The following is a 23,526-nucleotide window of genomic DNA, read 5'->3' on the forward strand; positions in this document are numbered from 1 at the left end:
TGAGGAGCTGCCAGACTGTTTCCCACAGCAGCTGCCCCATTTCACCTCCTCTCAGAAGTACAGGAGAATTGGATATACGCATCTTTAACTCCACAAGATACCACCAAATTGTTCCCAAGGTCCCTGTGGCAACCCAAGTTGAGCCCCGCTGACAGGGCAGAGTATGAAAGTGTCACATTCTCACCAGGAAGTGGCATCACCAGACGTGAACATCTGATGACCACGTGGGTATGCAGTGGTCACTCACCAAGTTGGAGCTTAGACTTCCCTGATTACCAGGACAGAACCATGGGAAAGCACCAATATTCTGTCGTGCTGACCTACTGAGAATATTATTTCACAGGGCTCAACCTCATAGTAGGATCGAGCTTCCTTTAAGGAATGAATGAATCATTTCTTTCTTTATTTACTCGTCCACATTGATTTCCTCTGCTGTGAGTTTCGTATGCATATATTTTGCCGATTTCCCTGCTTTTTTAAGGAAAGGGGTCTTTTTCCTTTTGATATATGGATATAGGGATATTATTTATGCATTCGGGATATTAAGCCATTATTGCACGTATGATGAAAATATCTTCTACTGCTCTGAGGCTTGCCTTTTCACTCTGCCCATGGTGTTGTTTCACGATAAGAGGTTTTTCATCTTAAAACAGATGAACTTATAAACCGTTTTGGGGTCTGTGCATCCTCTTTGCTGCCTCCTTTAAGAAATCTTACCCCACCTTGAGATGATTCAAGATAGCTTCCTTCTTTCTCTTCTAGTAATGCTGACATGCTCATCACACCAGGTCCTTAAACCATCTGGAATATATAATTTGTGAGTGATGTGATGTCACAACCTGATTTTCTCTCTTTTCCGCCCTGATAACAATGATCTCCACATCGTTTGTTGTCTGGGCTCCCCTGAGGATCACTTGTCCCTCTGCCACTTGGTGAGTTTCCCTGTGGGAGCGGACCTGTCCCCGGGCTCCCGGCTCTGACCCACTGGGCCCCTTTTCTCTCCCTGCTACACCAATCTCCCTTTTTTTTGCCATCACTTTATAAGACTTAATAGTTGAAAATGCAGATAACACCACCTCCTTCTTCAAACTTGTTTTGCTTATATTCCCGCCCTGGTCCTTGCTCAGCAATGCTTGTGGTAGAATCAGTTTTTCAAGTGTCGTTAAAACAAACACAGGCCTCCTTGAGATTGCGCTGGCATTCCAACGGATGAAAGCATGAAGTGAGGACGGATGACATCTGTAGGACGCTGAGGATCCCACCCATGAGCCTGGGGCCACTGCCTCATTCTTTTTTCCCAGCTGTTTTCCCAGGATTTCATCTGGGGCTGCATCAAAAGTTATGTAAGCAATTCTTCCCTGGTGAGCGCTCAGCTAGGGTTGAGGGTTTTCTACTGTAAACACTGCTGCAGTGAGCGTCTCCTTGCGCGGGTCTTGGAATCCGTGTGAGAGGGTGGGGTTAGGATGCATCCCTAGACGTGGGCTCGCTGGGCCGTAGAGCATGAATGCTCAGAGTGCGGGAAGGTGTGCCACGTTTCCTCCTGGAAAGATTATACCAGTTTACGCGGCGAGGGGCCAGACCTCACGGGTGAGCAGTGGGCTCAAGGCAGTGGGATTCGCTTCGTTCTGATCCCACTCACAGGCTGGCAAAGGTGGAGGTGTCCTGCCGTGAGTCCATAATCGCAGCAAGACGCGACCACCCCCCATACCCACCCCACCACTGTGGTCCCTCTGCTGGTCTCACTGACCAGGCTCGGGGGTCAGTGGCTGGAGGTGTGTCTCCTCCTTCAGCTTCGCCCCCAGACCTGGGGTGAGGTCCCAGCCCAGCCAGGGTCTGTGGAGCTCATTTGAGCTCTTCTATGGGTGTAACCTCTGCAAGGGAAGGAGTGGAAGCCAGCCCTTCACGCTGCATCCCCAGGGCTGTGGCCGCACCCAGGCACAGAGCCTGCCCTCGGGATACACTTGGAAACTAATTAGATTAAGGACTGTCCCAGCTGTGACCGGAGTCTCAGGCTGCACACCTGGCAGAAACGTCCCTGTTCCTGTTAACAAGACACACCCTGATCGGGTCCTATGTGTACCTTCTCCAGACTCCCAGAGGCACCTGAAGACACCTGGCGCCCCATGACCCAGGGAGCCACGTCTCCTGGGAGCTGGCTTTGCGACCGCAGGGATAACCTGCCCTCCCAGGAAGCTGCCCCTGAGCCTGACCTTCAGCCAGATGCAGAAGCTCTTGGGCACAATCTCCGCCATGTTTCCTCAGTCACTGTGCACACAGGGCCAGCCCCGATGCAGGGGAGGGAAAACGAACTCCACCTCTCAACAGGGAAGTGGCAACAATGTACCCAAGAAAGTGATGGTGGCCACCTGGACCCTGGTCATAATGTCAGCATCACCCATAATGGAGGTCATCTGCCAGGGTTGATTCTGGGCCAGGCATTGGGCACCTACCCTCTGGGTACATCCTTTTGTTCCCATTTCATGGATTGGTGAACTGAGGTTCCTGGGGGCCTTATATCTAACAAGTAGCAGCACCAGGGTTCAAACCCTCTTCCGTCTTGTTCTCAAGATCTTACTCTTTCTACTACATCAGGAGGCTTTGTGACAAGAGCCACCAGGGGCCTCCTTTAATTGTTTTCTAGGATATCTTTCCAAGGACACTCAAATTGCTTCAGCTCTCCCATATAGCTTAATGTTTTAAATTATCCTAATTTTGAACATATATAAGAATATATACATTATTATAAAGCAAACAGCCACGGATCCACCACCAAGGTCGAGACAGACAGCTGCCACCAGCCAGATGCCTCCGCCCTGACCTTCCCGAGCACGGCCCCCCTCAGCCCTCCAGAGGTAACTACCACCCTGACTTTTATGGTAACTGCTCCCTTCTTTTTCTTTTTAGCTTTACTATCTAATTATGCAGCCCTAACAATACAGTTTAGTTTTGTCTGTGTTTTAACGTTATATAAATGGAATCATACCGTAAGCGTTCTTTCATGTCTGGGCTTTTTCTCCCCCTCAACATTATGTTTTTAGGTTTATCCGTGTTGTTTTGTGGAGCTCAGTTTACGCGCGTGTGGATGTGTGTGGGGTTTGTGGGTCCCGGTTTTTGTTGTCACTGGCTCCTCGTGCCGTGTGCAATTTCTTTGCATGAATACGCCACACTTCACCATTTCTCTCTCGACGGGCATTTGCACGCACGAGCCCAGGCTCCATCGGGATGCTTTTCCAGGGGTGGGACCGCTAGCTCAAGGGCAGGCACACTTCCAGCTCTGCCAGGTCGTACCCACCCATTGCCCCACGTCCACTCCGACTGGCAGAGGTTAGGCATCCCAAAGCTTTACATTCTTGCCAACACGTGATATTGACAGATATTTTCATTTTCCTCCACCTGGCTAGACATTATGATACCTCGCTGTGACTTTACGTTCCACAGCATTTTAAAGCCCATTTCCACGGCACGATCGATGAGTAAACAGCGCTGAAGAACGACGCCCTCTCGCATCTAGAAGCACAGTGGGGCTCCGGGGCTCCTTCCCCAGCTTGTTCTGGTTTTATTCCTATGATTTTTATTTCAGTGATCGCAGCACCTGTCTTTCTTTGGTGATGTGGTTGCAAAGCCAGGGGATGGTTGTGAGTCCCCCCCACAGGTGTCCAGTCACAGCCCTGAGGTTTGGCCCCCTGCCCAGGGCCTTCCACAGTTCCGAGAGCTAAGCAGGGTGAGCTCGCCACGCCATCCACAATTACGGACAAGGACAAGAGCCACGTCCTGCGTCCTGTGCGCCTGGCTAGCAAGCCCCCCACCCTGAGGTCTCTAGTCGACGACCAGGGCCTGTGGTGAGTGGCTACCCTACATTCATTCGTCCCTTCAATCCACCTTTATCACGTGCCAACTCCCAGATAAGAATGGCGGACACCACGGCGCACCAGGCTGTTCTGTGCCGGTCTCACTCTATCCATAGCGATGCTATTGGCTGGGAGGGGATACTGGCCAGAGAACACTCACGTGGTCGCCTGCTTCTTCTGGCAGTTCCTGCAGACAATTCTCCACCGGAGCCAATGTGGGGTTGCACCCACCCTTGTGGTTCTCCTGACTGCAAGGCGCATCTCAGCAACACCCTTCAGGGAACGATGGAAAAGCAAGGCTTGTCGCTCGTGGGTCCTGGAGGGTCTACGCCTCACGTAGGTCTGACCCCACATAGCGACGTCACAGGTAGAGAGAGCATCGACTGGAAGTTCTGCCTTTTCTGAGGGATCCAGGGTGGAGTCACTCTTTATTGGCAAATTTGAAACCCGAGAGAGAGAATTAAGGTTCAGGAAGGGAAAGGCGGGGTCATTTGAAGGCCAGTTATCTTGGTCCCCCAGGATTTCCTAAAAGAACGTCATGAGAGGGGCGGCCGAGCTCTTTATCTAGTTGTGCAGTGGGAAGGTGTTTATTGAGGAGGGATGTCTTTGCAGTGGGTCAGGCACCTGCCTTACAAAGCCACTGTCCTCAGCATTCATGCCGTGTCAGCTCACTCAACCCTTAGGCAACACCGTGAAGGAGGTACAGTAACCTTCCCTTTGGACAGACAAAAACACCAGCACAGAGAGGTTAAGTGAATTACCCTAGGTCACACAGCAAGCAAATGGTGGAACTGAACTGGGGATCAAACCCAGGCACTCTGTCTCCAAGGCCCACACATAGAAGCATCCTGGGCTCAGGGCACCTGGAAAGGACGCCTGTCCCCCTCCTCCTAAAGGGCTCGTGTTGCCCAATTTCAAGACACACTACAGAGCCACAGACCACGTGATAGAAAAAGGATAGACACGGGGATCAATGGAGTAAGATAGAGAGCCCAGAAAGAGCCACTAACATCCCCAACCGTTTTGTGCAAATGCAGTTTAAATTTTAGAATAGCTCTGAGTTTACAGAAAAGTTGCAAAGATAGTACAGGGTTCCAGTACACCTGCACACCCAGCACCCAGTTCCCCCATTGTTAGCATCTTACGTTACTACGTTACTACAGTATAGCTGTCAAAAGTAAGAAACAGCATTGGAACATTTGTAACTGCACTGGTTTGGAAACTATAACAAAACTCCACTTCATTCTGAGCTCATCAGTTTTTCCCTAATGTCCTTTTTTTGTTCCAGGATCCCATCCAGGACACCGTACTACATTTAGTCATGTCTCCTTAACTTCCTCTGAGCTGTGACAGTTCCTCAGACTTTCCTTGTTTTGGGTGAACTTGGCAGTTTGGAGGACTGCGCAGGTGTTTGGGGAAAATGCTCCTCCGCTGAGATGTGTCTCGGGTTTTTCTCATGACGGTGCTGGGTTCGAGGAGTGGAGACCACAGAGGCGAGGTGCCACCCTCCCAGAGGCACAGGACGTCCACCTGACTTATCACTGTTGAACTTGACCTTGAGCCCTGGCTGAGGTCGTGTTTGCCAGCCTTCTGCCCCGTGAAGGTTCTCTTTTCCCTTCCACACTCTCCTCTTTGCAAGGAAGTCACTGAGTGTAGCCCACTCTCAGGGCTGGTGGGGGTAGACAGGAGGGTCTACGTGAATTATTTGGAATTCTGTGTGGGAAATTTGTCTCTTCTCCCTGTTTATTATTTATTCAATCATTTATTTATATCAGTATGGAATTGTGGGTATTTATTTTATAATTTGGGTTACACTCCCAATTCTACATTTTGGTTTTGCTGCCCCAACTATTGCAGCTTTGGCCGCTGGTAACTCTTTCAGGTTGGCTCCTGTGCCCCGTTTGTTTTCTGAACCCACCCTTACCTTCTGTGCCTACAGGATGCTCCAGGCTCATCGTGTGTATCTCCCACCCCAGCCCTAGAATCAGCTGTTTCTATAAGGAGCCCTGCTTCCTTTCATTGGAGGATGGTGTTAGAAACCAAGATCTGGGCACTGGGTGTGCTCATTGCTGCTGGGACATCATTGCTTCTCACTCTTCTCAGCTGACAGAGCTGGGAAATACATGTGTGTACAGTAATCTGCGTATACAAACATATCTGTAATTATTTCTGTATCTGGCCATCTCTATCCACATTAAGCTAATATGAGTCCACACTTTTTTTTTTTTCTTTTTTGTGGTACGTGGGCCTCTCACTGCTGTGGCCTCTCCCGTTGCGGAGCACAGGCTCCTGACGCGCAGGCTCAGAGGCCACGGCTCACGGGCCCAGCTGCTCCGTGACATGTGGGATCCTCCCGGACCGGGGCACGAACCCGCGTCCCCTGCATCGGCAGGCGGACTCTCAACCACCGCGCCACCAGGGAAGCCCCGAGTCCATTCTTATGAATCCAACTTTAATCCAGTACCGTATGGTCCTTTCTAACTTTCCCCTTTGCTTGTGTGTAACCTCCCCCTTCAACACTGAGAAACCCATATTCCACTACTCACCTTATATTCACTTATTTGTTCCCTGCCAGTGTTCCTGCACAGCACCTTCAGAACTGTCAACCCGGACCCCCACAAGAAAGAACATTCCCAACCAGCTCAGCATTTATGCACAATGCCTTTCATCTTTACTCTTACAGTTTCTAATCAAAATGCCCTTTTCCATAGTCACTTAGGTCAGCTTCTTTTCCCCCATTCCCTTCAGAGATGTTATATTACACGTATCTAACACAGTTAGTCTTTTGTCACCATCTGCCTTCCATCTCGGGATCCCCTCACATTCTGGTTGATTTTTTACATTTTATATATCAAAGTTCACTCCATGTGCTGACAAGCTGTTTGAGTTTTGACAAATGCATGGTGTCACGTATCCACCAGTCAGTGCCACGCAGAGTGATCCCACCGCTTAAAAATCCCTCTGTGCCTCTCCACCACTTCTCCCACACCCAGCCCCTGGCAACCACTCATCTTTTCCCTATCTTTATAGTCTGCCTTTTCCAAAACGTCATATCCATGGAATCCTACCATATGTAGCCTTTCTGGTCTGGCTTCTTTCACTTAGCAGAATGCGTTTAAGCCTCATCCATGGTGCTGCATGAACGAGCAGCGCTTTTCTTCTTCTTGATCGATGCTGTGCCAGTGTCCAGAAGCACCACCGTTGGTTTGTCCGCCTGTGGAAGGGCATCACGGTTGCTTCCAGCTTAGGGTGATTATGCATCGTGCTGCTTAAAAGTTCCCACGTGAGCTCTTCTGTGAGCGTGAGTTTTCAGCTCACATAGGTAACAATACACAGGAGTGTGATTCTGGATCCCACGGTAGGTCTACATCTAACTTGAGAAGAAACTGCTAAACTGGCCTCCAGAGAGGCTGCGTCATTTTGCTCCCACCAGCCCCGAACGAGCTTTCCTGTTGCTCCACATGCTTTCACGTGCCTATTTGCCATGCACCATTTTGGGTGAAGAGTTTGTTCAGATCTTTACTCGTTTTTAATTGGGTTGTTTTCTTATCATTGAGCTTGGGGTGTTCTTACTATGTTCTAAATACATGTCCTTTACTGATACAAGATTTGCAAATCTTTATCCCCATCTCTGGTTTGTCTTTTCCCTCCACATGGTTAAGAGTTTGATTTTTTTCACCAGTGTTTTGTGCTTTTCCATCTATAGATCCTACACATATTTTATGAAGTTTACGCTTAAGTAATTCATTGCTCTTTGGCGCTGTTCAACTGATTTTTGACAATGATGTGAAGACGATGCGACGGAGAAAGAATCATCTTTTGAACAATCGAGGCTGTAACCATTGGTCATCCATATGCGAAAATAATTAATAACTTCAACACGTACCTCTCAGCAAACAAAACGAAGTGAAGGGGATCTGGAATTCCACATAAACCAGCTCTCCCCTTGGCCTCCACTGCCAAGGACCCAGCGGGCCCAGGGCATTGGGTGAACCCACAGGAGAAGCGGCCAGGGTTTGAGTCCCAGCTCCTCCATTTCCCAGCCGGGAGACTGGGGTGAGTGGCTTCAGCACCTCTGTGTCCCAGTTTCTCCAACGGGAAAATAAGGAGAATAATACAGCTGCCTGGTATGTTGTCCCGAGGAGTCCATGAGCTAACACACAAAATGCGTTAGAACAACGTCTGCTACACACAGAAGCTGTGTATCCTTTGCTATGTTGTCGAGGTCACAACAACCTCATCGACCTTTGCTGCTCCTGCATCCCACAGCCCCTCCCCTCCCTGCAGAAGGTCCCACCCTAGGATCGCCAAGGGTCCTTCCGTGGTTCCGGGTGGGTCCATCCCTGGATCTCAGTGATCTGCCTCCGCCGTGAGGGCCCCTGTAGTACTTGACCCAAAGCTGCAGCCCAGTGCCTGGGTCCTACTGAGGCCGCGTCAGGGTCCGGGCAGAGGAGGGACACATCCCGTGAACAGGGACTCCCCCTGCAGGCAGCATTACCCCACCTCTTGACCAGGGAGTCAAAGTTCAAAGGCCCCGTGGCTGCCCAGGGTCGCAAAGCTCTGAGTGGTGAGTGAGGATTTGCACCCAGGGGGTCTGATGCCATCGCTGGGTCCTTACCCACTGGGCCGGGCTGCCTCCCAACCCGGGCTTTATTCTCTGCAACACGCAGGGCCCAGCTCTTCGCGAGAGGGCCTTGGCTGGGAAGCCTAGGAACCACATTCTACCGGGAGCGTTGCAAAACTGTCTAACCTTTCATCTTTTCCAGCGTGTTCTTCTCATCGGCCACAAGCCTTGAAACCATCACCCTGACCCAGGAGAGCAGCACAGACAGAAACGTGAGAGGACCCGATTGCATATGGCAGGTGGAGACTCGCCCTGTGACTGCGGGGAGACTCGAAAGGTAAGGAGACTCTGCCCTCTGACAGACTCCTCGTTCCCTCATGTGGGCCCCTGTCTGTCCTCCGCGTACATCTGCAGGCCAAGGGGCTGCTCCAGGAAGCTGATTGGCTGGGCCGGGGACTCTGAATCACAGTGCGTGAGGCGCACAGCCCAGCTCCAGCTCACTTCCTGCCGATTAGAACATTTCCCCCCCGGGGGATTCCTGAGCCCCCAGTGTTCTGGCGTCAATCTGTTTCCTTGCAGACTTCACATCTCAGGCAGACACATAATGTATAGGAAGAGCCCGGCCATCTGGGCCAGAGGCTCTGCAGGCGCAGGGCTGACGTGGTCCAAGTGGCCCCACCCCCGACCATGCTGGTGCTTTCTCTCTAATGCACGGTCCAGCCACCATCAGTGAGAGACGGCTCCCCAGTTCCCGCCCCAAGGCAGCCAGGAAAGTTTGGCAGGAATCCGCCTCTGCCGTGGGCACGGAGCCCAGCGGTGAAGCGCGAGGGCTGTAGCCTCAGGCAAAGCTGGACGCAAAGCTGCTCTGCCCTGACTCTCATGCAGCCCCGGAGGAAGCGGCTGACCCCGTGGGTCTCTGTTTCCCCATCTGTAAAGTGGGGCGCTCAAAACTGCCCAACGTGCTGGGAGGATGCAGCGACCACTGCCGCTCGCCACGTTTGCTGGTTCCCTGCCCACACCCTGGACCCTGTCCCTGGCACCCGCAGTGCGATGTCTTCAGGTGGACGGACAGGCCCCCCAGAGAGCGTGGACGCTCCTGACGCAGGCTGGCACACAGCAGGTGCTCACGAAACGCTCCCATTGACCCCGTTCTGCTCACACAGACCTCAGGTTTTGCCTCGTGAGACCGGAAGCTCTTTGAGGAAGGAGCATGTCCTGGAAACACCCAACAAGACGGCAGCGGGGCTGGGGGAGACCTCCACTCTCTACTGCTTTAGAATCAGAGCCTCCGGATTAGGCTGCCTCCGGGGACCCCGGAGAAGGCCCCGCCTGCTCTGGGCCTCACTTTGCTGTCTGAAAACAAAGGGGTCTGTTTCATCTGCCGTCCAAGCTGGCCCTCAGTGCCTTGCTTCCAAACGTGGTAAGCAATGTATCAAAGGCTTCAAAGTGTCCTCCCCACCCTGACAAGCTCTGTGGTCGAGAGAGAAACTTCCCATGACCTTCAGCCTCTTTAATAGGTTCCAAGGCGTTTCCACACCAGGGTCCCACACTCCCCCAGCTGTCCCTTCATCTGTGCCGCTTCAACAACTGTTGGCCTAGAAAGCAGCATCCACGTGATGATGACCACCAAGGGACGTGGCAGATTCATCATAGGGAAACAGTGGCCCAGAGAGGGCAAGCGACCTGCCCCAGGCCACACAGCACAGTCATGGTGAGTGGGATGGACACCAGGCCCGAGTCCTCCTCTCCACCCGACACACCTCAGGCGCCCTCCCAAAGCCCCAGTTTTCTCGTACCCAGAGCATCCGAGAGCCCTGCAGCCACTGGACATTCCCCCCATGAGGGCTCATCACCTGGGGACCACTTACCCTCTGGGCTTCCCTGGATAATTGGAGCCCCACCCTGATCCCCACCCCCAGCCCCGGCCACCTCGTGTGGCCTCATGGGAGCTGCTGGCCCAGCATGAGAATGAGCTCAGCCTTCGTGTCTGCTCTCCAGATGCCCCAGTCCCAGACCTCCTCTGATCCCTGCCCCAAGCACACATTCCACGGTTTGTCCTCAAAAGACAAAGGTCACACATCATGTGTGCTTGCTCTCAGCCCAACTCCTCCCTGGGACCGTGGTGGACCCCTGGCCAGGACGGCCACTGGATGTCACCTTGTGTGCCGCTGAGGTGTCTCCCCGGGGCTGACAGGACAGCAGGGCGAGGTCAGCCTCCGACCGGGCAGGAATGAGGCGGGATGGATTGGTGATGTCTGTCCTGCTGCGAACGGACAAGGGGCTCATCTGTAACTTACCAGGTGACCACCTAAGCCCGCCTCCAGAGTTTACTGCCGGTTACTAATTTGTGCTCAGTCCAGGGCTCGGCTTGGGTGGCACTCCTCACTTGCAGACTCGCAGACGGCTCGCCAGGGTGGACCCCTGGGGCCTACATGGACAGGACACTGTAACAGCTGAAGTGTCGTCACCCAGTCCTCCCAGAGGCACAGCAGGAGTCAGCCCGCGTCTCAGATGAGAACCGAATCCCAGGGGCCAGGTAACAGTCAAGGCAGGCTCCAACCCCAGTTGCTCTCAGACCAAGGAGGAGGGAACCCGGCTAAGCCCCCAGCCTGCGCCAGCCTCCACTCCACCTGCCTCCTCTGGGCTGGGGCTGGGCCACCCCCTCTAGTCCTCACACTCCAGCTCTCACCCTTGCCCATCTCTCTATATGTGCTTATCTGAGCCGCCTACTTCCCTGCATTCCCGCATCAGCTCACCTGTGTCGCCTGGAGCGCCCGCCCCACCTCCCCGCACCTGGCTCTCTCCCCCAGGCCTGCAGGACCCAGCTCGCTCTACGGCTCCCTGAAGACCCAGCACTGTCCGAGCCCCCCGAGTGGGTGGGTGTCCCTCTGTGACCAGAGCACTCCGTATATTCATGGGAAAATTAAACGCCCCCTTCCCGACCTTCCTCCATCTCCTCTGCCTGGAATGGCTCTCAGCAAGAAAATGTAAGGAGATAGATAGAGATGTTCTCAGCCTGGGATCTCATCAGAGGTGTCGGAAACAGCAAAACATCACCGTCATCACCAGGTGCATCTGCATGTTTTTCTGTGAAGATGGAGGGACCTAGAACCTTCCAGAGTCGCCTGGGAAGTTCCCTGAAGGCTCTGGAAGTGCACCTGGGGGAGCTGGGATTCTAGGGACTACGGGGGAGTTGAAGGGTCCCAGAGTATGAGTGGAGAAGCTCACACAGATGTGAACCCTGTGTGTGTCTGTCGAGTCCTGGGGGCTGGAAGTGGCCACCTGCGTCATCACAGCCGGCTCCCAGGGGGACTCACTGAAGGTCTGGACACAAGGCACAGTGCGGGGGTAGGGGGGTGGCTGCCTCTGTCCCCTGCCCCCCCCCCCCGGGGAGTCCAGGAGAATGGGGCGGAAAGTGCCGAAGGAGACCACAGCCCCCGCCTCTGCTCTCCCGACCCAACACGGAAGCCGGGCCCATACGGGCTGGGTCCGCCGGACCGGCACTGTGGCTGGCACGCAGTGGGCATTCTAGAAGCGTCTGCTGTGTGCAGGTCCAGTGACAAGAGCCATGGCTGTGGCAACGTTCACAGGCCACCAGGGGCGTCCTCGGGGCAGTGCCCTCTGTTCCTTCTGCCCCAGATGGCTGGCAGCTGCCCGGGCTTCTGAGCGGCAGCAGAGCCACCCAGGACCCAAGAGGAGCGGCGTGGGAAGCCGCGCCCCTAGCCCATCGCCATCCAGCCTCCAGACGCCTCTGAGGCCCGAGGAAGCTGCGGGGTCGGGAAGCCCCCGAAGGCCTGCTCACCGACGGCAGTCAGTGTGGCCACTGTCCCCGCCGGCTGGACCCGTCCGGCTTGGTGGCGGCGTTCCGTCACTCCCAGCCCCTAACCAGTCACTTCCAGTTGCTTGGAGAGAAAGCACGGCAGGCTGGCTCGGCCGAGGGAGATGTGTTTTGTGAGGGGCCTCGGCAAAACCAGAACCTAAACCGTGGAGCCGCTTAAGCTCAGAGTTTATCCTTCGGGATGTTTACCAAGGGCCTGAGGCCAGCGCCCGGTGAAAGGCCGCGCACGGCCCTGCCCGCGAGGAAAGCGTGGTCCAGGAAGGGTGGCTGCGGGATGCAGGCACCGGCGGGAGCAAACCCTCCGTTTTCTCACTGCTAAAGGGACAAACAGCACCAGGGCCCAGCCTGCAGCTGGTGGTCCCTCTGCGACCACGTGGATCGTCTTAGGTCACCGACAGCAGGTTCCCCGGGAGAACCTCCCCCCTCAGCTCTTGAAAGACCCTCTCCATCTCCAGGGGTCCCGGCCGTGCCTGCCCAGCCCACCGCTCCCAGGGATGCCCACCCGGGCCCTGTCCGCCAGCCCCCAGGTCAGCAGAGCAGAGCACTGCTTGGCCAGGCAGGGGACCCAGAGTCCTGCTGGGCACGGACCCCAGCCCCTCCCCTCGCCCCCTTCTATTCGACTTGGCCATCCTAGCTTCCCTTCTGTTTGTCATTTCAATCATCTCAGGGCAATTTCCTTTCTCATCTGCACACTGATTCCCCTCCAGATGGCTTCTTCCCCCCATCCCCCTCTACCAGGGTCTCGGGCCAAACCCCAGGGCTGAAGGCGGGGAAGGAACAGCGGAGGGTGGCTGGCGGACAGGAAGTCGCTGGCGGCGGCGCCTGCTTGGAAAGGGCCGTCCTCTGCAGAATGGCTGGCTGAGTGAGCTCGGGCTGGTCCCACCAAACCAGGGGCAGCGGCCACAGCTATGCCATGAGCACATTTTTAGACTGTGAGTCAGCTGTTAATAGAGAGATTTTTTTTAATCATCCCGGAGAGAAGGCTGATTTATAGCTCTTCTCCACTGGGGCTGCACCGTCAGGGAGGGGGTTTGAAAGAGGCTTGGGTGGAGGGAGAGGGCAGCGGGCCCCAGACCAACCACTGGCTGGCAGCGGAGCGGGTCAGAGAAGGGCGTACCGACCTCCTGTCCCATCTCCGTGAGGAGGCTCCCGAGATGAACGGTCCTATCACCTAGGGCTCAATGGGGCCTCCATCGGCTCCGACACCCGCTGGTGTCACTGTGACTCTAATGCCTCATGACGAGGGAGCACGAGTCAGTCACAGGAACGGCTTTTCTCTGTCCCCAGCCTGTGCCAAGGCTTTGGGGATTGAGGGATGAATAAGACAAACCTCTTATGCAGAACAGTCAACACGTGTGAAAAAGAGCTTTCCAGATCTAAGCAAGGGAGAATGGACGTGTCCCTCTGCGCCTACAGAGCAGGGGCCGGAGGGGAGAGGGGCCGTCAGACCGGACTGCCTGAGCTTCAGAACAGCTGCGATCGCCGCTCGGCAGCGGCAGGCGGGGCCGGGGAGGCTGATGCAACAGAGCCAGGCCGCCCGGAGCTCCAGCCCTCCCCGCCCCATCCCCGCAGAAGCCTCGCTCCCTGGCTCGAGCAGGATGCCCTCTCACCTCGGGGGCTCCTGCAGGGCGGCTCCCGGCACCTCTGGGGTTTCTGCTTGGGTTGGGGGACGGGGAGCCAGGACACGAGACCTTGGTGACCCAACCTTTCCATTTTCTGGGACGACGGCGCCTCAAGCCCACCTCGCACCCAGCCTGACAGCGGGCTCTGCCCCCGGCTGTGTAGCTTCTCCAGGCCTCGCTCCCTCAGCTCCAAAACGAGGGTGGGCACCGTGTCTCCCTCACAGAGGGTGTAAAAGGGGTGGAGGTGTCTACTGCAGGACAGCCAAGGACAGGCACCCATCTGACCTGGCCCCTCTTCCTTCTCGTTCCCAAGACAGACATTGCTAATCAACCACCGCTCTCCTTCCTACAGATTCGAGTCTGCCTCAGAATCCCTCTCAACACCGCCGTGGGCCACCACTTGTAACTGATCAGAACTGTCAATGAAAAACATCTCTCTACATAGAGATGAAAGGGAAGCCCAAAGGCGAGCAGGGGCCTGCCTGAGCTCTCAGAGCTGGCAGTAGAGGGGACACCAAGCTACAGTTGTCCAGAACATCGGGGAGGAGAGGACAGGGAAGGCAGGGCTCTGGGGGTGGAAGAAGCAGCAGGGTTGGCAGCACCTGAGTGAGCAGGACCCAGCTGGGTAGCGTGACCACCACGGAGATCAAGGATGCTCCCTGCTGGGGATCCTAGCCCATCCCCAGGGGGTTGCCCTGTCCCTGCCCTTTCCCCCTCACCACTCATGCTGTCTGGGCACAGCCCATAGATGCACCCAGTCCTGGGAGGAGGGCTGGGTGAGCGCAGAGAGGGCTGGGCCTGGGGGTCCGAGGGCTGGTGAGATCCAGGCCAGGGGCTGGCACTGCCACTCACGGACCTGTGAGTGCTGGTCATGGGGCGTGTCCCCTTGTCCCCCTTCAATTACATGGGAACTGCAGCAAGTGGGCCGTGGGTCCCAGGTCTGGGGGAGGGACACAGATGGCTCCCCAGGGGCCTGGGGGTGAGGGTCTCCCACAGGCAGCAGCTACAGCCTGTGTTTCCTTCAGGTCTGCTCACATGTCTACCCTGGTTCCCCAGTGCTGAGCAGGGGCCATAGCTGAGCCCTCCCGGTGGGCCCCGTGCCTGCGCCAGGCTGACCTTGTGCAGCTCAGCAAGGCTTGCTGAATGCATGATGCCGAGGACGCAGTCCTGAGGGCTGACCAGACGCGGGAAGGGGACGGGGCTCAGAAGCTGAGAAGCAGCGAGGTCACCGTCTTGAGCCACCAGGCCCCCCTTTTGCCCCAGAGCAGGTTCCCACGACAAACCAGAGATGGGGGTCAGCGGCTCACAGTGAAAGTTATTGCCATCAGACAGAAAACCTCCCTTTCTGATGGCGGGAAAAGAGCATGAACTTGGCCCAAGCACTTGGAATGGATATTCCAAACGTCCCGCAGGCAGCAAGAGGCAGAGGAGTAGAGGCAGCCGGAGGCCCGAGAACCTCCTGTCTCGAGGTCGGCTCAGGGAGGCCCCCGCAAGGTCCCTGCGGAGCGTCGGAGCAAGCCCCCCGGCTCTGACGGCAGAGCACCCCCGGCCAGGGAAGGCCTTCAGAGGCCCACACGCCGCCAAGGGCAGCGCCCACCTACCTCCGCCCCCCAGGATGCAGGGCTAAACAAAAAACAAATCGTGTACACTAGAGTAAGGGGAAAGAAGCCTAATAAAACATTTATTTTCTCCCAACTGACAGCCTTAATGCTTTTTACGAAATATTTTAAGAATGTCTCAGTGTCTCTGTCTCGCTAAGTGTGTGTACTATGAATTGCACGTGATTTCAGCCCAGCGTGGGGCTGGGAAGTCTGGCTTTCTCCCATAAACCACCCGCACAACTCTGGAGGCAAATGGTACGGCTGGGACCCTCAGCTCCTCCGGGGACCGGTGTCCCGTCCCCTGCACGCCGTGCCAACCCCAGCCCCAGGCTGGCACCGTGGCTCCCGCTGGGCAGGCAGAAACCCAGACAGAAGCGCTCAGGAGGCTCCAGGGCTCCCTCCTACGAGGCTGGCCTGTGACGGGGATTCCACAGATTCTGGCTCCCCAGGAAAGTCAGCAAGAACCCGAGAAGTCCTGACGCTCTGCTTTGTCCAGTCGCTCACCCCCTGAGAGGCCAAAGTCGGTGTCCCGACAAGGAGGGACTTGGGGAAGAAGTGACGCTGTTGATCTCCGTGGTCAGAAATGGTTTGGGTGTCAGCGACGGAATGAATTTCAGCCAGAAGGGAAACATAACCAGACACATCCACGGGACAGTGAGGGTTTCAGGAGGCGGGGTCTGGAGTCAGACACACCTGGGTTCAATGTGGGACTCTGGGAAGTTCCCTGAACTCTCTGCACCGATTTTCCCCATCAGTGAAGTGGAGACAACGCCTGTATGATGGGGCTGTAGTGAGGGTGAAAGACGGCAACATACACGCGTGCGATACACAGACCCAGGCACGCGTGCTGCGTAGCTGGGAAGCGCAGCTGTGGGCGCTCCCGCTCTGTGCCGGAAAGTGTTTAACTACCAGCTCAAGGGGTTGGGGGGAGGACAGCCCCACTTTGAACCACTTGCCGATTTCCGTGGCGTGAATATTCCCACCTTGTCGGATCCCGAGCTCTCATCGTGACGTCTCTGACACAGAGCTGGGGGAGACGCACACCATCAGCTCTGGCGGGTCAGCCTGCCCCGGCTCGGGCATTCCACGTCCCAGGAGCTGTGGCCTGACGGAGCCACGGACAGGCCTTTGAAGATGCAGCTGAGGGGTGAGCTTGGAGACGACACCCTGTGAGCGTGAGGACGGGGCCCCCTCCTGGACATGGCATCCCCCCTAAATCAGTGACCTGTTGCCAAGAGGGTCAACACACAGACGGGTCTAAGAGTCAAGGGGAGGGCAGGCTGGGTGGTCCCTCCCACCAGCACTCCCAGCGATTAAGTAGGGGGAGCTTGTCCTTCTATCCACACAACTCCGGGTTCCAGAGAGAATCGCTTTCACCAGACACAGTAAGAGCTCCCCCAGCTGTCCCCCCAACCGCCCCCCGGTAACTTCAGCCTCCTCGTGCCAGGAGACCAGCAGCTGAGAGGGAAGTAACTCCACCAACAGGGTGACTGGCCGTCCTTTTCCCCTTTGAGACCAGCGGCAATGGGGCAAGGGGGGGGCATGCTGTGTTCGCCCCCAACCTGTTCTGTTAAGTGTCCCCGGAGAAGGGCTCAACCGGAGCCCAGGAGGAGCTGTTTTCCCAGGGGGAGTGTGTACCCCTGGGGTGACTGGAGTGGCCACCAGGCTTGTGCGGCAGGATCCTGGTGCTCACGGCCCACGCTGCAGCCGCGTCTCTCTGGCAACCGCTCTGGACTAGAGGAGCCCGCTGTGCAAGGTCATCCCTCCCTGGGCCACCCACATCACCCACTTGTGAGGCAGGATACAGAGTCTCTGCCCCTTCCCTGGAGGCCGCCACCCGCTCCAGCGTTCCCCGTGGGGTGCGCTGCGGCCCTGGTGCCTCTGCTCCACAGCCCATCTCTCCCTCTGCCCAGGCCCGTGCTCCTCACTCTTTTAGGCCTTGGTCCCCAAAGCACCCCCCAAAACCATCTGCGCATAATTCTGTATTTCCAAGGCTTCCACAGAATCCATCTTCCAGTCGGAAGTCCAAACCCCGGCCCCAGAGTTGCCACGACCAGGTGTAGAGGGAGGGGTCCCGAAGCTGCACCCTGCATGGGGGGGGGGGGACACGGGCACTTGATAGGCAGCTGTCCCTGACGGTCCCCCAGACGTCCCTCCAGCAAACAGGGGCAGGACAGCACCAGGAGCCTCGTCCCGCGGCGAGCGTGCTTTTAATTAGCTGTACGAGGAAGTCATAGGGATTGACTGTCCACTGACTGCGTTTCGAGGGGGTGTTGGAAGAACTTGCTGCACGTAAACTAGCCGTGGAAAAAAGCGCCGCCGCTCCGTGTGCACGTGGAACTCTTGACTGGGATTTGCAACATGGGCGGGAGCCAGGCTTAGATTCCTCTAGGAAAACATCTGAGATTCTACTGAAAACCAGTGAGAAAGAACTCCATGTACACAGTAGGCAGCCTCATGCTAGAAAGAACTCAGGCCTGCCTGGATCTATACAGACTGGAGATGAACTTTCTAAGGTGCGGCATTTAGAGGGTGAGAAACAGATCCTCTGGGCAGATGTTGAAGAGTCTGGTAGTTTTCATACAGTGTTTTCTGGAGCCCCAAGGGGTCCACTGGGCCTCAGAGGCTGCCCGCGGGGCTGGGGGTACTGCTCCCCCAGACGATGCCGAGAGCATCCCACCTCAGTCCATTTCACCTCCTGGGCTTCCACAGGGACTTCCTGTGACAGACGCCGGGGAAACTTAAAAACACGCTGGTAATGACAGCCCCGCTCTCGCAAGGTCCTGTCGGAAACGGAGAAGCAAGACAGCGGTGCCTCTGCAGCCACATGCCCGTTGGGCACTGAACTGCCCAGTTCCACGTAGGCAGCAGCTGGGACCACGTGGTGGGGGAAGGGTAACCATGGCAACCTCCCCCCAGTCATCGCTAAGTAATTCCTCCACAATGTACAATTGCTCTGTTTATAGGAAGAATGCTGACCATATATTCTGGTTTTCCATGCACAATACTTCACTAGGAAAGAATGCAGAACCCACCAGAAGGAGCTCACGTTGCACTTTTCCCAGTCAACCAAACCTCTTCCTGGTCCTTGGGGAATATGATGGATGGGGTTCCACCGCTCTCCCTGCAACCCGAGAAGATGTAGGCTGCCCGGCCTCGGACCCACTGCCCAGAGGAGGGTCCCCATGTGTCAGACCACGGATGCCTCCCACCTGAAAACCTCCTGAAGACATAAGGGGCCGTGGACTGTGCCAACCGCGGGTCTGGAGTCTGTAATCGGGCCAAACCACCACGGCCCTGGTTGGTCAGAATGAAAATTCAGCCCGTTGAAGTGCAAGGGAGTTTGGCTTCTCGCTGACTGAGGCCACAAACGCTGCTCTGTAACTTCAGCTGAGCCTCCGTTCTCTGGGGAAGAGGCACACACGCTCTCTTCCTTGCGACATGAAGTTCAAACTTAGGAGGGCAAGATGACTTTCAGGCACTAAAAATACTCCATGGGTTCTTCTCGAGGAGGGCAATCCGCCCCGCTGCTGGGCCCGCCTCGGGAGAAATGCTTTCACTCCCCATCCCGCCTTTGATGGATGTGGGGGCCGTGTCGTTGGTATTCCAAACGAGGCCTGTAATTTCCTGCGACCTGGAAATCCAGATGTTCCCCGGCTTAGACTTTACCGCTCAGAACAATGAACTTTACTAAAATGCACCCTGGAACTTTTTTGAAACTATTTTTTCATGGGATGCGCGTGACGGGAAAGCGCAGAAAGCAACCAAGTGTGGCTCAGTGAACGATCACGGAGTACGCGCCCAGGTGTCGACAGCCAGGTGGCGGCCGCTGAGAGCCCGTGAGCCCCTCCCACCTCTGTCCCTTCACCTGCGCCCAGAGTGGCCCCCACTGCCTCGAATGACGCCTTAAGTGAGATTCATCTGTGTCGCCAGGTACGCTCTTTTTTCCCATTGCTGTGTAACCGCATCGAGGCCTTTCTTAAAAAGAAAAGAAAATTAGTTTGTTATTTGAAGGGGAAACCTACCCCGGCGGGAGCTCCGGGTGGGAGGAAGTTTGGCTCTCCCGGGCCACCGTCCATCAACGGCACCCACGTGTGACTCACCGCTGGTGTCTTCAGGCTGCCTCCAGTGAGCTGGAGAAGGAATCTCAGTTATTAACGGCTGTGCTAATTACAAGCGCCTCCCGCAGACGGTCCAGTGCGGGGTAATCCTTTCCTTTCCCTGTCCCCAGTTTCTACATTTTTTAATGAGAGGAGGCAGAGAGCTGGTCTAGGATGCAAAAGATAAGCTGTTCTCCCAACTTCAAACAACCTCCCTGCATCTGGAGCCTAGACGCCCCACCCAAGCCCCGTCCTCTGCAGAGATGGTACCCAAGAGATACACGGGCTTGGCATCCACCCTGCCCAGGGCCTGGTCACAAAATCAGTGGACAATATCGACCGCTTTCCTATAAAGAAACAAAGCCAGCAAGAACACGTAAAGGAAGAACAGAACCTATTTACAAAACACTAAAGCATTCCAAAATGACTAAGCCTGTTTGACAAAGATATCTATACGAGGAAAGCATTGAACCTAAGTTCTAGAAATCAGACAAAAATGGAAGAGGAAACTCTTCGTGGATAGGAGGCATATTAAATATAAGACTGCCATTTCTTCCTAGAATTATCTATTCATGGAACTGAATCCTCAGGAAAATATCAGTAGTATTCTCCGCGGTGGTGTTGCAGGGAATTTAAGAGATAATTTTTCAGTTCAAATAAAATAATGAACTCATGAGGACAGACTAGGAATTTCTGCTTCAGTACCGAAGTCACCAAAGCAGCCCTCTCTGACATTAAAGCCACCACATTTAAAACAGCTTGGTACTGGAGATGTCAGCCCATCGGCGGAACGGAGCAAATCCAGAAATAACCCCAGAAAGACATGTGGGCTCTTAGAAGATGATAAGTTGGAGGGAGAAGATGGAATGTCCTGTAAATTATGGTCCCGCAAATGACTAGTCATTTGGAGGCAAAAAGCTTAAGGAAGAACTGAAGTCCTACTCTCTCCTTGCACCAAAACAAATTCCAGAAGGATGGAGTTTTAAACATGAAAAATAAGACCATAAAAAGTAGGGGCAAAATCACACATGGATTTATAATACAGTCTTGGAGTGGGAAAAAACATTCTAGACTGTACCCAAAAGAAGTCATATCAGAGGATATTGACTGATTTGAATACAAAAAATGTGAAGGTTCTGCAAAGCGTACACATGTACACACATGTGTGCATATGTACGTCCTTATAACATACAGATTATCCAAATTCAAAGATAATCTAGCAGCCAAAAAACAAAACCAAAATCCTGCCACAGGATAGACCGAGGCTCCATTCCTTAATAAACTAAGAGCTTATACAAATCAAAAAGCCTCCAATTAGATGAAAAGATGTGAAACCCAACTCAAGTGATTTCTGAGCTATTATATTGGCAGAAATGTGAACGTTTTCAATACCCGGTATTGGCGAGGGTTCGGCAGAAGAGGCCAGCCCGAGGCCACGGTGCAAGGCCAATCGTGTTCTTGTTGGCGGGACACTCTGCTCACCCCAGTCGACACTTAACATGCACCTTCAGCCTCTCAGTTAGGAATTCCGCTCCACGACTTTACTTACTCTTAAGGAAGTACGCCAAGATACACACAAGAGAGTGTTTACAGCCCCATTGCTTGTAAAGGCAAGAACACTGCAAACAACGGAGGTGTTGCCCCAGCACCGAGGCACTAGCCGCGGGAGCTGCTCTGGACGCTTCCCTGTGACGTAGACACCCTCATCCTCCTCGTGATGCAGACAAGGAAACCGAGGCACAGAGAGGTTGGGTCCCTGCCCCAGGTCACACAGCAGGTGAGGCCTGGCACGGAACCTGGCACATGGCGGAAGCCGCTCCCCGGCAGCCAGTGCTATTCTTATCACGGTGGGCGTGAGGGGCTCGGGCTAACGGTTTATTTCTTGAAGTGGTTTGTATCATCCTTGCAAAACGTGTGAGGCTGATTCTCTCCACCTAAGCGCTCTAACAGCAAATTGTAGGGCGGACCTGACTGGGTGAGCAGTCCTGGAAAACAGGAAGATTTGGTGACTCCGCTGTGTCCTGAGCAGACCATCACCATCCTGGAGGCCACAGGAAGGTGCCAGGGTGCTGGAAAGGAGTCCAGAGCACCCGCGGGCTCCACAGATGCTGAACAAGCGAAGCTGCAGCCCCTCCTGCCTGCTGGAGCCCAACCAGGCTGGCCAGGCAGTGCTTCTCCCCTGCACGGAGCATTGCTCCCCGACGAGGCCCCGGGGCTGCGAGCCACGCTCGGCCACTTCCAGGAAGTCATCTGAAGCCAGTCGTAAAGGCTGGGAGGATCCCCCTCCTCTGGGTTCCGGCTCTGGAGCCGCTCCAGACGCGCTCCCCACACCCTTGGCAGAGGTCCAGGGGGATTCTTCCCTCTAGTTGAACCAGAGAATCTACAGGGGGGGCTTGTCCTGCAGATGAGGCGTGGCTCCCTGGGGCACTGCAGGCCAGTGTGGAGGTCACTCTGAGGGCAGGGCCTAGGGACGGAGGGGGGGGGGGGGGCGTGGCGGCGGGCCTCAGTCCCCGGGAAACTAAGAACAAGATATTAACAAATGTCTCCCATGGTGAGACCATCCCAGGGTCCTCACCAGCTGTAAGGGGAGGCCCCTAGGGGCTGCTTTCGGGGCCCTAGAGGGAGTGGCGTGGCCCAATAGCGGGCAGCACAGGGCTCGTTCTCCACACACCTGGTCACCCTTCACACCGCGCGTGACTCGCCCGTCCTGGGAGAGGGGCCAGCGGGGAAGGGGGACTGGACTGCCCAGCTGGGAAGGACGAGCAGTGGAATCTCCACTCCGCTGATAAGGAAATAATTCTCCATCATTGTCTCCGGTTCAGCCGCGATCACCTTGTGTGTTACAACTGACGTTCCTTCAGGAAAACCAGAGTCACGGACAGTGAGAGCTGGAGGGGCCTGGACGTAGCCATTCAGTCCAGGAGCCGTCTGGGCAAGCTCCCTTCCCACTCGGCCCTCAGCTTCCCGGAATGAAGGGTGGCCTGGATGACGGCTGCCAGAGATCCTTTCACCTGGACCTTCTGGGTCCCCAGGGCCTCTCTGGACATCTCCATGGGGTGGCGGGGTCCGCGGGGGAGAGAGCACAGCTGGTCACAGTGAGGCCATGGGCGGGGGGACAGAGAGGAGGCAGGTTAAAGGGGAGCACATGGGCAGGGGTGGGGGAGGGACCACCGTGGGCCCACCGTGAGGACAGAGCCTCAGCCGGCCCAAGGCTCGCGGCGCTGGGGAGGGGACCTGGGCCTGGGCAGCAGGCAGACGTGCCCCTAGACGAAGGCCTGGAAAGCCCAATACGGCCGGAGGGGGACAGAGCAGCCCCGGGCCCAGCCTCAAGGCCCAGTCCCTTCTCCCACAGCCACAGCTAGGCAGCAGCTATCCGTGTCTGAGGCCTCCTCCACTGCCCCCACTTACAGCCACAGCTAGGCAGCAGCTGTCCGTATCTGAGGCCTCCCCCACTGCCCCCACTTACAGCCACAGCTAGGCAGCAGCTGTCTGTATTTGAGGCCTCCCCCACTGCCCCCACCTCCTTCGCTTCTTGCTCCAGTTGCAATTTCGTTCCAAATGGTAAATATTTTATTTCCATCTGTGAGGCTCCCATGCAGATGACTTTCATGTGGAAAATACCTTTTGCTACTCAATCCAGCACAGGAGTCTGTAGTCCAGAAGATGAGTTCTTTGTGATGCCAGTGGGCAAGCTTTTAGCAAAACACTCCGCCTTCCTCTGGACCACGATAAAGCAAGGGAATTACCCCCCGGGCCCCTGGCAGATGACATCTCCAGGGTAAGGGAGCAGAGAGTCCACTTCTGAGTTGTTGTTTCAACCCCACCTGGCCCAGTGTTGGCACACAGCCCTCCAAGACCCCTCCACTGGGTGGAGCACAGGGGTTCCCAGCGTAGACTTGGGGAGCCGCTTCCTAGCTGAGTGACCTGGGAAAAGTTACTCCCCCTCTTTGATC

This window comes from Stenella coeruleoalba, assembly GCF_951394435.1.
Source record: "Stenella coeruleoalba genome assembly, chromosome: 7".
Taxonomy (NCBI): Eukaryota; Metazoa; Chordata; class Mammalia; order Artiodactyla; family Delphinidae; genus Stenella; species Stenella coeruleoalba.